Here is a 14,015-nt window from a genome sequence, read left to right on the forward strand (position 1 = left end):
AATCCCTTCCCTTTTGGAAGCACCTTAATGCCTCCCAAATTAGGCCTTTCGTGACTAATTTGTCCCACTGCACTAGGAATGCTCATCCCTAGGTCCGGCGAGGATTTTGTTGATAGGCCACTCAATTCTCTATTACTGGACTGGGCCCTGTAAACAGTAGCCAGAAACCTCTGGGTCGCCTGTCCTACTGGTTTGTTATGGTCCAGGAAACGGTTCCCTCTTGTTGCCTCTTCCCATATCCAGAAGTTAGACTATTACAACCGTTGGTCTTATTGAACTATATACAAGTAATATAGCTAGTGACATTAATAAGGTCCTAACTAAACATTTAAGATAAGAACTTCCATTAGGTGTGGCCCAGTACCTCCCCAGGAACTCTGACCGGTCTGTTCTGCACCAATCTCTATCTTTAAGGGAAATGATATATCGCATTGCACATAAAGTTCACCAAGGACGTCTACACTTACAAGGCCAGTGGTGGGTCATTGTAACCCTTTACAGGATTGACACAGGAATGTTATCTTCTAAGGAGTTACATGGCTGGCGCCAGAAAGAGAAAAATTGATCTTTAAGGTCGAGCAGGTATTTCTGCCATTGTGGGGTTAGGGTCTGCTTAAGGCATAATGCAGATGCACTATGCACACCAGAGGGGAGGCAGGAGGCCCAAACGGACAGAGAAAGTTTTAAGTTTAAATTTTTCTTATCTTGCCTTAAAAGCTGAATTTTTATTGCGTCACTAGGTTACTAGGTCTGTCTGCGCTTTTCACAAAGCTCTGTGGCGGGGTGAGGGCGGGAGCATGAGGAATTGTGCTCCAGGGCTGCCTGACTTTTCTCTTTTTATTCACAGTTATTTTGAAGAGTGCTTAAACGTCGCTGTCTTTCTTCCTACCGAGGGCCTGGTTTTTTAGTACATCTTCTTTCTCCTTCTTGTTGTTTTATTTCGTTTGCGGAGGAAATATTGGGAGGCAGGTGGCTAGGATGCCTCTATTGTTTTTAGCTACCACCAAAGCTAACTTAAAAATAGGAAAATATGGGGCTTCCCTGGTGGCGCAGTGGTTGAGAGTCCGCCTGCCGATGCAGGGGACACGGGTTCGTGCCCCGGTCCGGGAAGATCCCACGTGCCGCGGAGCGGCTGGGCCCGTGAGCCACGGCCGCTGAGCCTGCGCGTCCGGAGCCTGTGCTCCGCAACAGGAGAGGCCACAGTAGTGAGAGGCCCGCGCACCGCAAAAAAAAAAACAAACACACCAGGAAAATATGATTAAGATGTTCTTTTTCTTCTTGCTGAAAGAATGGTACTTAACAAAGTCTTATTTATAAGGACTTTTAAATTATATAACTATTGTTATCCTTAATTTTTTTTTTTTCTTTTTGCGGTACGCCGGCCTCCCACTGCTGTGGCCTCCCCCGTTGCGGAGCACAGGCTCCGGACGCGCAGGCCCAGCGGCCATGGATCACGGGCCCAGCCGCTCCGCGGCACGTGGGATCTTCCCGGACCGGGGCACGAACCCGTGTCCCCTGCATCGGCAGGCGGACTCTCAACCACTGCGCCACCAGGGAAGCCCTATCCTTAATTTTTTAAAGATAAATTTACAATAAACTTATCTGAGGAACAGAGTTTTTAAAAAGCTATTTTCTTTATTTCTTTCCTTCCTATTTATTTTTATTTTGGCTGCGCCAGGTCTTAGTTGCAGCATGCGGGATCTTTAGTTGTGGCATGAGGACTCTTAGTTGTGGCATGCATGTGGGATCTAGTTCCCCGACCAGGGATCAAACCCAGGACCCCTGCACTGGGAACGTGGAGTCTTACCCACTGGACCACCGGGAAGTCCCCTTAAAAAGCTATTTTCGGGACTTCCCTGGTGGCGCAGTGGTTGAGAGTCTGCCTGCCAATGCAGGGAACACGGGTTCGAGCCCCGGTCCGGGAAGATCCCACAGGCCGCGGAGCAACTAAGTCCGTGCGCCACAACCACTGAGCCAGCACTCTAGAGCCCGTGAGCCACAACTACTGAGCCCACGTGCCACAACTACTGAAGCCCACACGCCTAGAGCCGGTGCTCTGCAACAAGAGAGCCACCGCAATGAGAAACCTGCATGCAGCACGTGAAGAGTGGCCCCCACTCGCCGCAACTAGAGAAAGCCCGCGTGCATCAACGAACACCCAACACAGCCAAAAAATAAATTTGAAAAAATAATAATTAAAAAAAGCTACTTTCTATTTTACATAATAAAATTGCCTGATGTTAGCTGAAACTCTCTAAAGCTTAATAATTACATTCACAAATTCTTACTATGTCATATAGAAGGCAAATATCTTCAATTTCTTAGTTCAGCTCTAATACATGATGCATACGTATTAGTATCTTTGGCTCTGATGTGATTGGCACCAATATCCCATCTACACTCAAGATCTCTGTCGTGTTGTTTGTGTTGAAACAGCCTTCCCGCACCCCCAATTCCATCCTCCTTCCACCCACCCCTTAGCCCACAGTTCCGAGTTAGGTTGATGCTGTATTTGATTTCCAAAAATGACAGCACAGTTCAGCTTTTGGATTCGAACTGATGTCTGAATTTTTGTGGGTTTCAACAGCTTGTTTTCATAAGAAATAAGTTTTGCTAGCACCCAGTCTGCAGAGAAGGACTATATGGAAATTGTGAGTAAGGGGAACCTTATATTTAAATGTATCAGCAAATATCTGTTTTGGCAGAAAAAAAAGAGACCCCATTACTGCAAATCAATATGCAGCTTCATGTTTCCATTTTGGGCTCAGGGTCTGTGCATGGGATGCTCAGAGCATCACCCTCAGAGAGCTATAGGGCAATGACACTTAGTCTGGCATAGACCAAGGTGACACTAGTGGCCCCCAGTCAAGGGGCTGTTCTCGTAAATTGTCATTTCACTGCTGCAGAGGGATTTGATCCATCTATCAGTCCTCCCTCATGTGGCATCCTTTGTGATGTCTTCAAGATCTTCAAGATGGCCAGCCAGAGTTGGATGCAGCCTGGTATGAAGGAAAGTTCTAAGGACCCTCCAGGGGAAATTTTATCATTTAGCTTTTACCATGTAATAAACCACCCCAAAACTTGGTGGTTTACAACAATAACCACTTATTTAGCTTCTGATTCTGCGGATTGGCAATTTTGGCTGGACTCAGCTGTGGTCCCTCAAGTGTCTGTGGTCACCTGTGGGCTGGCTAGCTGACCACAGCTGCCACTCATCAGTCAAGAAGATGAGAGAGGATGCTGATTCAATGCAGTCCCAGAACAAGGCAAACTTAGGTTGGCACCTGAGTAAAGGCTTGCAGCCCAGTCTAAGATGATGGTCCATAAAGTCAGCTAGATCGTCCATGGCGGTCCTTAGGCCTCACCACTGGCCATTGCCCAGCCCATGCCTAGTTGTAGTCACTACTGTCCAGAGCCGTTCGTTCAGCTCTCATGGAATCATGGGTGGGATCTAGACTATGGAGCAATAGAAATAACTTTCCAGTGATCCAGTATACCTCTCTCCAGAAAAGATGCCTCAGGATGAAGTGAGTTTCCCATCACTGGAGGTATTCAAGCAGAGATTCCATGATTATTCACAGGTTCTGGTTTAGAGGTTCAAAACCTGGAGGGCATCACCACCACAGGTACCTGGCCTCTGTCCCGAAGAACCAGATTCCAGCTCATGAACTAGACCTCTCAAGACCTGTCTCAAACACTGTAGGACGTGATTGCCAATGGAGACCCCAGGTCTCCCCATTTACAAAGCAGCACAGGGCGGCAAAACTCGCCTCATACGAGAATCCTCCGCTCTCCATCCTGACTGCTTGTTCTGGCACAGTCCTTGCCCCCATTTCTGATCCTGCCAACCTGATTGTGCCCCTAAGTTCATCTCCCATTCATAATTCTCTGGTTTCAATACCTTCCTGCTTGATCTAACCTACAGCAGGTTTATGCTAAGTCCTACCCACCTCGCTCTGTAACTTCCTCCACTATCCCAGGCAGAGACAAGTTATACAAAATGAGAAATGTATTTTTAAACAGCTAAAACTTGGAGACAACTTAGTACCCACTGCAGCTATTAAATATGATATTGTAGCCATGGGGGAATGTTTCTGATATGTTACTGTTAAATGGAAAAAAAGAAGCAGTTTCAAAAAGAGCACAAACAGTATGTATGATCTCCAATTTCATTTTGTGGGTTTTATTTAAGTTTATAAATATATGCTTACCCCAGGTGTCAAATGGGGTCTCCCTGACCTTTTAGACTCAAGCTCAAGTCCATGCCTGGGGATCTCCAAAGTCCACCTCCAGATTTCTGTGAATTCCCAAAAGTTTATTTTACACTCTGGTCTCCTCTACATTCAGGTTCCTACTTGAGGCTGTCTCTGTTCCATATTGTATTGACCCAAATAAGAATAAAGTGCAGCCCTTTCTTCAAGTTCCAAACCTCCAATCCCAGCCAAAAACCAAACAAAGCAAAACGCAGTACTAGCGAAGCATTCATGACTGTAGTGTGAAGATCTGCGGGGAGAGAGGAGAGCTTTGCACTCTAAGAACCGAAGACAACTTCGAAATGCCGTTAGGCATTCTTGCTGTTCGAATGTCCTCGGTACTTCATTTCAGGGGAAGTTCCACCGGCCCTTTACCTTATCATCCTCTATCTCACACCAAAGCCCAGGTTCATCTCCTCCAGCCCCCAATTCCTTTCTCTGACCCTGTGACCTCTTCTCTGACCTTCCACCTCTGGAACCAAACCCCAAGTACTCTCATTTCACATGAGGAGCAATGTATCCAGCTCCTTTTACTGAGTTTCAGCTCCTGCCAATACTTGCACCTACACAGATTACATCAAGTTCCTTTCCTAAATGAAGATTGTTCCTTCCCAAGAGGAATTCTGTGCTAGGCTTAAGAAGCCCAGGCTAGCCTGCCGGAGGATGAAGGAGAGCTGAGAAGCTCTAGCCAACAGCTGAGGCTCCTTACATTTGGGCCAATTACCTAAACTCTCTGGCCTTAAGTTCATCATCTATAAAATGAAAGCCTTAGATTAGGTCACTGCTTCTCCAGCGTAAGCCAGTGGCCCACTGCTGGGCAGACAGGTTACAAGATTTCGATATCCTCAACTCTTGGTGTGGCCAGGTCGGTCGGGCCTGGGCAGTGGATGAGCCATACAGCAGCCTTGTCCCAAGTCAGGGTCTGTATTAGTGTGATTGTATTATGTGTGTCACAATGTGAAAAGGTTGGGGAGCCTTATAAGTTAGAGCCGTAGTCCCTCCCAATTCTAATAGCTCGTGATAGAGACTGACATCTGGATGACAGAAGGTCCAGGTTGTGATTGGGTGAGAGCTTGTTGTTGGTGATGGGGAATCCTAAACAACTTCTTTTTTTTTTTTTTAATGAATTTATTTATTTTATTTATTTATTTTTGGCCGCGCTGTGTCTTCATAGCTGCGCGGTCTTTCTCTAGTTGCGGTGAGCGGTCTTCTCATTGCAGTGGCTTCTCTTGTTGCAGAGCATGTGCTCTAGGCACACAGGCTTCAGGAGTTGTGGCACATGGGCTCAGTAGTTGTGGACTGCGGGCTCCAGAGCGCAGGCTCAGTAGTTATGGCGCACGGGCTTAGTTGCTCCGCGGCACATGAGATCTTCTTGGACCAGGGCTTGAACCCGTGTCCCCTGCATTGGCAGGTGCATTCTTAACCACTGCGCCACCAGGGAAGCCCGGGAAGCCCTAAACAACTTCTTATTAAAGTTAAAGCTGATGATGGACTGAACTCACTTTACTCATTCATTTAACTGAACACATATTTATTGGGTTCCAATGCAGAGAGTCGTGAACCAGGAGAAAGAAGATCTGTATCCCAGTTCTGCCAGCACATCAGCCACGGTTAGGTCAGAAGACAGAAATGTCCCAGTTACTTTAACAGAGAGAATTTAATATAAAGGATTGTTATCTAGGTAAATGCAAAGGCAAAGGGCAAACTCTACAGGATGATGGAAGGTAGCCACTGCAGGAAGCAGTTATCGCACTTAGGGCTTAGGGAGCAAAGAGAAGTGGGAATTATTATTTAGGAGCTTGGAGGGGGTGCCCCACAGAAGGGAAACTCAGACCTCTGTGGAGGGATTTGCAGTCAGCTGGGGCTGATGTCCACGAGGCTAGCTCTGTAAGAGTTGGGAGAACGGCAAACTGGATCCCACTGCTGCCCCGGGAGGGAATTGTTGCTGCCCCAGGGGAGAAGTGAGGTTGGGGTGATGCTCCCAGAAGCAGGAAGCAGCCAGGAAGGAGTGTGCCCTGCTTCCTCCTTCCTGCTCTGGCTTCCGCCTTCCCCTGGCAGAGCCTCACGAGGAGCAGTTGGCAAAGCAGAAATGGGGTTTTCAGAGCCTCCCAGCATCTGAATATGGTGGGTTTGGAGCTGAGAAACAAGAACTTAATAACTGACCTGGCCGCTCACCAGCAGTCTTGTGTCTGATCTCTAGGGCACGAGAGCAGGTGATTTCTAAGTTCTGCAAGAGTGGACTTTTCACATCAAAGTTTCTCGGTGCCCTCAGAGATGGGAGAGGAAAGAAGACAAGCGGCTAAGGGCAGAGTATGAAGGAAGAGTTGTCATGTCACTTAAACCCCCTGGAGCAGCCAAGGCCACGGTGCTCACGAAGGGCCCCTGCCGGAGCAGAAAGCAGGCAATGCCTCTTAATAAATCCCTTTCCCAGGCTACGGGTGTTTGTTTGTATTCAAACAGGAACAGGATAACAGAGCTGTAAGTAGCTCCGTGCTCGGCCGTTCAAGGTAGGGAGTTAGAACAACTGAATTCAGCCACTGGAGGGAGAAGCTGAGGCCTCCTGCCTGCCTGGGATGGGGGTTGGAGCCATCTGTGGGAACAGCAGCTGACTTAGGTCACTGGCTTTGTCAAGCAGCCAAAGGAGCTGATAGGTCAGGTGAACCTGAGCTCACCCCCAGAGCAAGCATAACCTCCCAGCTGGTGCCTCCCATATCCTCAGCTGACGCAGGACCTGAACGGCTGGAGGCCGCTGTGACTGGAGAGCAATGCCATGCAGGAATGTTGGGTCTCATCTGATCTTGCTGGGCTGGGCTGGAGGCGACTCCGGAGCCTGCAGAGGCCTTGTCAGGGGAGGCTGCCTCTTGGAAACAAGTCTGTCTGAGTCCAGTTCTGGTTCCAGCCCTTGCTTGCTGTAGGAGGATGGGTAGATCATCTCTACCGTCTGGCCTCCGCTTCCTAGTCTGTGCTGGAGAAGATGATCTCCACGCTGCTTCCAGCACTAACAATCGAAATGACTCAACGCAGAAGAATCCAAACTTATTGAGTCTTTAAAACAGATACATTTTTCTCATGTACAGAAAAAGAGTTTTCAAGATAGAGAATTAAAAACCCTGAATAGAAAACTCGATGAGATTGTCTGATGTATCAACGCATCCCAATAGATTGCTCACAGGACAGTGGGAGTTTGGCTGCAAAACCTCTCTGAGCCCACGTGTTACCATCGATGAAACGGGGCCTGCGCGATCTCGTCTTCGCTTCCGCAGCATCTTGTACCTCCCACCCCGTACACAGCAGGTAAAATGGGGCATCAGCTCAGCTCAGACGCCACAATCTGGGTTCTGAGCCACGTCCTCCACCCACATGCTGCTCTGCACAGTTTAGCTGCCGTGCTCGTTCTCCCAGCTCCATCCCCTCCTCTTTCAGACTTGGCTCCGGGCCCTGTTTCCCCAGTGATGTTCTTGGCCCCTCTCAGCAATGCTTCTGGCTACCCAGCCCCGTTAGGCTATCCCAGCCTTGGTGGTTCATCACCAGCCCAAACCTTACCTCCTACCCTCTTCTAGATCAGTGAGGGGGATCCATAAGCTGGAGCCTTCCCAAGCAGCTTCAGTTGCCAACAGCTGGAAACCCCACGCTCTGCCATAGAGGTGAGTGAGCGAGCGATAAAGGCAGTCAATTACCTTTGAACACTTGCCAAAAGTCTTCCAAGGCGGCAGCATTGCATTGTTCATCGAATGCCAGGGTTGGGGCCATCAGGCTCCAGCCTTCCTTTTCCTCTCTCCTGGGCTTTGGCCATGCGACCTGACCTCTCTAGGTTTCAACTGTTCATCCATAAAAAAAGAAAAAACCTACCTCATGGCTTTGCTGTAAGTGCAAGGGAACACAGGGACCTCAGGCTTGGCACATAGAAAGAGCTCAGTATTTATGGAATAGACGTGTAAGTAAATGAATGAATCAAAGACTGTCCCAGTTTATATTTGCAGCTGTGATGATGTGACGCCAATACACCAGTTGAAAAATAAAAATTCTCCCAAACAACTATCATTTAAAATGAATTTCATATTTGAATCTACTGGAGACTAGGTTGAGGTTTAGCTGCCTGTCTGGACTCTGTACACAGAACAAGTGGGTAGAAGAAACCTTTGTGGATTCAGTCTTGCTTGTGGAAAACCCCCATGAATTAATTAGAAGCCTAAACCATGGATCATTTTTGAAGAAGTACAGTTTCATTTGCCCGGGGATATAGAGCAACTCTAGCTAAATTAACATCGGATGCCCAGCAATGGCCACGTAGAGGGACAGGATTGGAATGATGTGTCACTTGCCCAGCAACTATTTCAATGTAAATTGCTTGGTCCAAGCTCTTGAAACTGTGAACTTCTTATTGAGCCTATGTTATAAATAGTCTCCATCAACATCTGTTTCTTTCAGTGCACAAGTCAGTTTAGCTGATGTACTGATTTCTAATTAGTAGCATCAGAATTCATGATTTTTCTGAAGGGATAAAAAAGAAGGCAACCTGGGCTTCCCTGGTGGCGCAGTGGTTGAGAGTCGGCCTGCCGATGCAGGGGACGCGGGTTCGTGCCCCGGTCTGGGAAGATCCCACCTGCCGCGGAGGGGCTGGGCCCGTGAGCCATGGCCGCTGCGCCTGCGCGTCCGGAGCCTGTGCTCCGCCACGGGAGGCAACCTAATCTTTGTTTCACTGCGGGATTTGCCTGTTAGGGGCTCCAAAGAGACCCACTGCCAGTCGTAATATAATAGCCAACAATCTATCTAGTGCTTAATCTATTGCAAGAGCTTTATGGAAATTATCTCACCACAGTCACATGAGGTACATATTGTTATGATTCCCATTTTATTTTATTTATTTATTTGTTGGCTGCATCGCGCAGCATGTGGGACCTTAGTTCCCCGACCAGGGATGGAACCCCTGCTTTGGAAGCACGGGCCGCTAGGGAAGTCCCTGATTCCTATTTTAGAGATGGCAAAACTGAGCACAGAGAAGTTAAACGATTTGCTAAAGTTTATACATCAGGTGGGTGGTGGAGCTCCCTCCGAGGGCAGCTTGTCCCAGAGACCGATGAAGCAATTCACGTACACGTGCGTTTAGCCATCTGTGGCGGGAAGTGGAAACCTGGTCACTTGCTGGATGTCCGGCTTGGAAGAAAACAGCATGAAGAGAATGAAGCTGATCAGCCGCGAACACATGTAAGACTGCTGGTAAGACTGCTGGTGGGGTCCTGTCAGAGCAGTGCCTCCAGGAAAGGGGGTCTTGACTGAGAAATATGGACACTCTGGAATCCATGGTGCCCGGCCTCTGGGCCTGTCCCCTGTGTCTGGGGACTCTATCATCATAAGAGACAGAGCAGGGCTTCCCTGGTGGCGCGGCGGTTGAGAGTCCACCTGCCGATACAGGGGACACGGGTTCGGGCCCCGGTCCGGGAGGATCCCACATGCCGCGGAGCGGCTGGGCCCGTGAGCCATGGCCGCTGAGCCTGCGCGTCCGGAGCCTGTGCTCCGCAACGGGAGGGGCCACAACAGTGAGAGGCTCGCGTACCGCAAAAAAAAAAAAAAAAAAAAAAAAGACAGAGCACTAGCTCCCGGGATGGAAGCTGGAAAGTCTGTGTATTCGTTCACTCTCTTCTCCAGTGGCAGTGGCAGCGGCAGCCTCTGGTGCCCGCGGTGTCCAGGACAGCAGTGAGTGATGAGACAGGTGTCAACGACAGTGCTCTGTCAGTGTCCAGCAGCCGTGGTAGTAGTGGTGGGCCAGGGGCCAGCGGTGGCAGCAACAGGTGAGGCTGCAGAGCTGCCTGAGGGAGTGGTCCCTGGAGGGCATTTCCCTGCTGAGATGTACACAACCGAAAACGGAGCACCGAACATTCCCCACCTGCAAAGTCCTTACGCTTACGGGACTCTGTCATTGCGGTTGGCCGTCCTCTCTCCCTCCTTCGCCTCTCTCCTTAGGAGTGAGCCCCTGACCCTCTCGTTCTCTTTGTCAGGGTGTTTTGCTATGCTTGCTCACCTGTCGAGGACTTGCTTGGGACCTTTCTTCATTCGCAGCTGGTTCATCCAAGATATTTTGCTTGAAAAGATTCTCTTCCCTAGAAAAATTCTCTTTTGATTTTGTGATGCGAGGGGAGGGAAGGGGGCGAGGGTAGGCAAAGGTTCTTGTTTCTTATCCCTTTAATCCTCAATTTTATGGAAATCCAGTGTTAATAAACACAAAAGCAGTCATTTTCAAGCTTTTTCCCCCTAGTCGTTTATTTCTTCAAACAATATCTTATGCAGAACCTCAAGATATGAAACATACTCACTTTTAAAAATTGAGTTGAAATTCACATAACACAAAATTAACCTTTTTAAAGTGAGTAATTAAGTGGCATTTGATACATTCACAATACTGGTATCTGTCTCTCTGGATTTACCTATTCTGGACATTTCATGTCAATAGAATCACACAGTATGTGACCTTTTGTGTCTGGCTTGTTTCACTTAACATATTTTCAAGGTTCATCCAAGTTGTAGTATGTCTCAGAATCTCACTCCTTTTTATGGCTGAATAATATTCCACTGTCTGGATAGATCACAATTTGCTTACGCATTGTCTGCCGAAACATACACACTTCTGCTCTGTTTGAACTAGAAGTGGGGCACTGAGATCCCCCTCCACATCCAGCTTTCCCCTCCAAGGAGCTCCTGACACCCCTCTGAGCTTGGTAGGACATCTGGTCTCCAAGAAACCTTTGATGAAGTGCTAACTTTTTTCCCTGGAGGGCTGCACCGTGTGGCAGGTGTAAGGAGCTTCTGCAGAATGAATGAAAGTCTCTGCCACTACAAAAAATATATGTATATATATTGAAATTGACTGCATTCATGCAAAAGAGTGGCTAATGGTTAATGACTGGAATCCAGAGAGGAAGGAGGCCGCTGAACAGAAGGGTCTTTGGCGGCTGCCTTTCTCCAGTCCCACCTGAGAGCCGCAGGGCCTCCTCCACCCTGGACGGGCAGGTCTGCCTACCAGCGACCTGGGCAAGCCTGCTGCTTTTTACAGCTTCACTTGTTGAAACTCAAGCCACGCCTGGGTAAGTACATTCTGCACACACCACACCATAAACAGGTGCCAGACTGCTGCATCATCGTGTTTCCACAAGTTTTCTTTGTCTTTCCATATTGTTTACGGCAGAATGTTCCCAGGTGCAAACAGGAAGCCCTTGGAGCATTTTCCTCCTCTCTAGAAAGAAAGGTTTGTCTCCTGCTCTAAAGCATAAGGGCAAGCGAGTGACTCATGGCACCCCTGCTCCAGGAGCAGGACAGTCCTGCTCCCCTAGGTGCGGCCAATCAGATCACAGGGGCCAGTTTCAGTTTGGATAAGCCTTTTCTGAAAGGAGCCCTGCTAATGTACTAACAGGAAAATCCTCTGCATGAAAGGCCCTGGCCTCAATGGGCTGGGAAATGCTGATTGCACGTTTGTGTATTCGCTGCGGCTCTGCTCTGGCTCTGCCCAGGTATGATGTGCAGCTGGTTTGTGTCAGCGTCGTGGGTGGAGACTGTTTGGGCTGTTTGCCCAACTGGGTGAGGTGGTTCTGGGCCTCTGCTTAGACCTTGCTTGCTTCTGAATGGTGGAGGAGGAAGTCCAGTTGCTGACACGCAGACTTTCCAGGGGCCTCGGCCTCCAAAGGCACAGACCGTCCCTGACTGTAAGTAGATGGCAGAGTCGTACAGAGCAGTACTTCCTCTCTGGTCTTGGGGAAGCCCGAGGAGGGCAGTTCGAAAGGTCACCAGGAGAGAGTTTTGAATGCAGCCAGGCCTTCCCTCAGGGGTTTTGAAATTTACACTGAGCCAGAAGTAGTTTTTTTCTTGTTTTTTTTTTTTTTTTTGCGGAACGCGGGCCTCTCACTGTTGTGGCCTCTCCCGTTGCGGAGCACAGGCTCCGGACGCGCATGCTCAGCGGCCATGGCTCACGGGCCCAGCCGCCCCGCGGCATGTGGGATCTTCCCGGACCGGGGCACGAACCCGTGTCCCCTGCATCGGCAGGCGGATTCTCAACCACTGCGCCACCAGGGAAGCCCCAGAAGTAGTTTTAAAAGCCAGTTTAAAAATCTAGTTCAAGTGTTCTGATTCTTAAGAAAATTATTGAATTTTATTTGGTGAATGAGTTTCAAAAATTAATGTTACATCGAATCACGTGTAATTCCAGCTGCATGTGGTTCAGCCTGGCAGGTACAAGGAAGTTATGATAATGGATAAGGGCACAATAATTGTAACACTCAACATTATTTCCTAATGAGGCATAATTTTGCAAATGAACAGAAAAAATAAACTGAAGTGATTGATTTAAAAAAACGAAAATTTTTACATTCTGTGAGTATATGATTCCTTTTTTTTTTTTTTTGGCCATCTTAGAAACAGCAAATGGCAGAAAGGATTGAGCAATTGCAACTTTTTGATTAAAGGGTTAGGAGGGAGAGAATTGATCACTACAGTGACATCACTCATAATTTTCTCAGCTTGAGGGCATTTTAATTAGGCCCGTTCAAAACACTTATATTTTATTTTCCCGTGACTGTTGATTACACATAGTACATGGTAGCTACTCACTCAGTTATGGTTGAATGGCTAAGCAAATCAATGGACACATTTTATTTTGAGTAAGTCCATCACTGAAGTTTTCTGAGGAAATGCTATGATGACAGCCATCCTGCTGGGAAGAAATCTCGAATCAGAACGCAGGAGACTGGGTTCTGTTTCCAACTCTGGCCTCCCCAAACTGGGTCTTTGGCAAGTCCCTGGCCTTCTCGGCAGCCTCAGTTTCCCCACCGGATTAGACTGGTAATCTCTAAGGCTCCAGCTTGAAAAGTCTGTAATTTATTTTATTTATTTATTTATTGAAGTATAGTTGATTTACAATGTTGTGGTAATTACTGCTGTACAGCAAAGTGCTTCAGTTATACAGATATATATATATATATATATATTCTTTTTTAAAATATGCTTTTCCATTACGGTTTATCATAGGATACTGAATACAGTTCTCGGGGCTATACAGCAGGGCCTTGTTGTTTATCCACCCTGTATATAATAGCTTCTATCTGCTCACCTCATCCTCCTACTCCATCCCTCCCCCAACCCCCTCCCCCTTGGCAACCACCAGTCTGTTCTCTATGTCCATGATTCTGTGTCTGTTTCATAGATGGGTTCATCTGTGGCATACTTTAGATTCCACATATAAGTGATAGCATATGGTATTTGTCTTTTTCTGACTTACTTCACTTAGTGTGATAATCTCTAGTCGCATCCATGTTGCTGCACGTGGCATGATTTTGTTCTTTTTTATGACTGAGTAGTACTCCATTGTGTATATGTATCACATCTTCTTTATCCATTCATCTGTCGACGGACATTTTGGTAGCTTCCATGTCTTGGCTATGGTGAATAGCGCTGCTATGAACATAGGGGTGCATGTATCGAAAAGTCTATTATTTTATTTTTTGGCCACGGTGTGCGGCATGCGGGACTATTAGTTCCCCGACCAGGGATTGAACCTGTGCCCCCTACATTGGACGCGCAGAGTCTTAACCCCTGGACTGCCAGGGAAGTCCCTGAAAAGTCTGTGATTTTAAAAGCTTTCTGTAGCTCAGTTTCTCCACCTAGAACAAGTGAACAAATAGTCCTGATCCTGCTTATGCTACGGGGTCTTGTGGAACTCTGTTGGCGATGTCAGCAGCTGTCCTGGGTTTCTCTGTGGGCTGTGTGGGAAGCACCCTC

At 47.8% G+C, this 14,015-nt stretch overlaps 1 protein-coding gene across 20 annotated transcripts in view; it reads left to right on the forward strand.

Moving 5' to 3' along the window:
* LOC114484924 (transforming acidic coiled-coil-containing protein 2-like) overlaps positions 1–14,015 on the forward strand; it is an 80,147-nt gene that overhangs the window by 10,741 nt on the left and 55,391 nt on the right. For 2 of the 20 annotated variants that reach the window (XM_028484422.2, XM_028484410.2), the window contains exon 2: positions 7,331–7,547. The exons of the other annotated variants lie outside the window; for them this stretch is intronic. The gene's annotated coding sequence lies outside the window, so the exon portion shown is untranslated. The remainder of the gene's footprint in view (positions 1–7,330; positions 7,548–14,015) is intronic. 20 annotated transcript variants of the gene reach the window in all.

This window comes from Physeter macrocephalus, unplaced genomic scaffold (genome assembly GCF_002837175.3).
Source record: "Physeter macrocephalus isolate SW-GA unplaced genomic scaffold, ASM283717v5 random_168, whole genome shotgun sequence".
Taxonomy (NCBI): Eukaryota; Metazoa; Chordata; class Mammalia; order Artiodactyla; family Physeteridae; genus Physeter; species Physeter macrocephalus.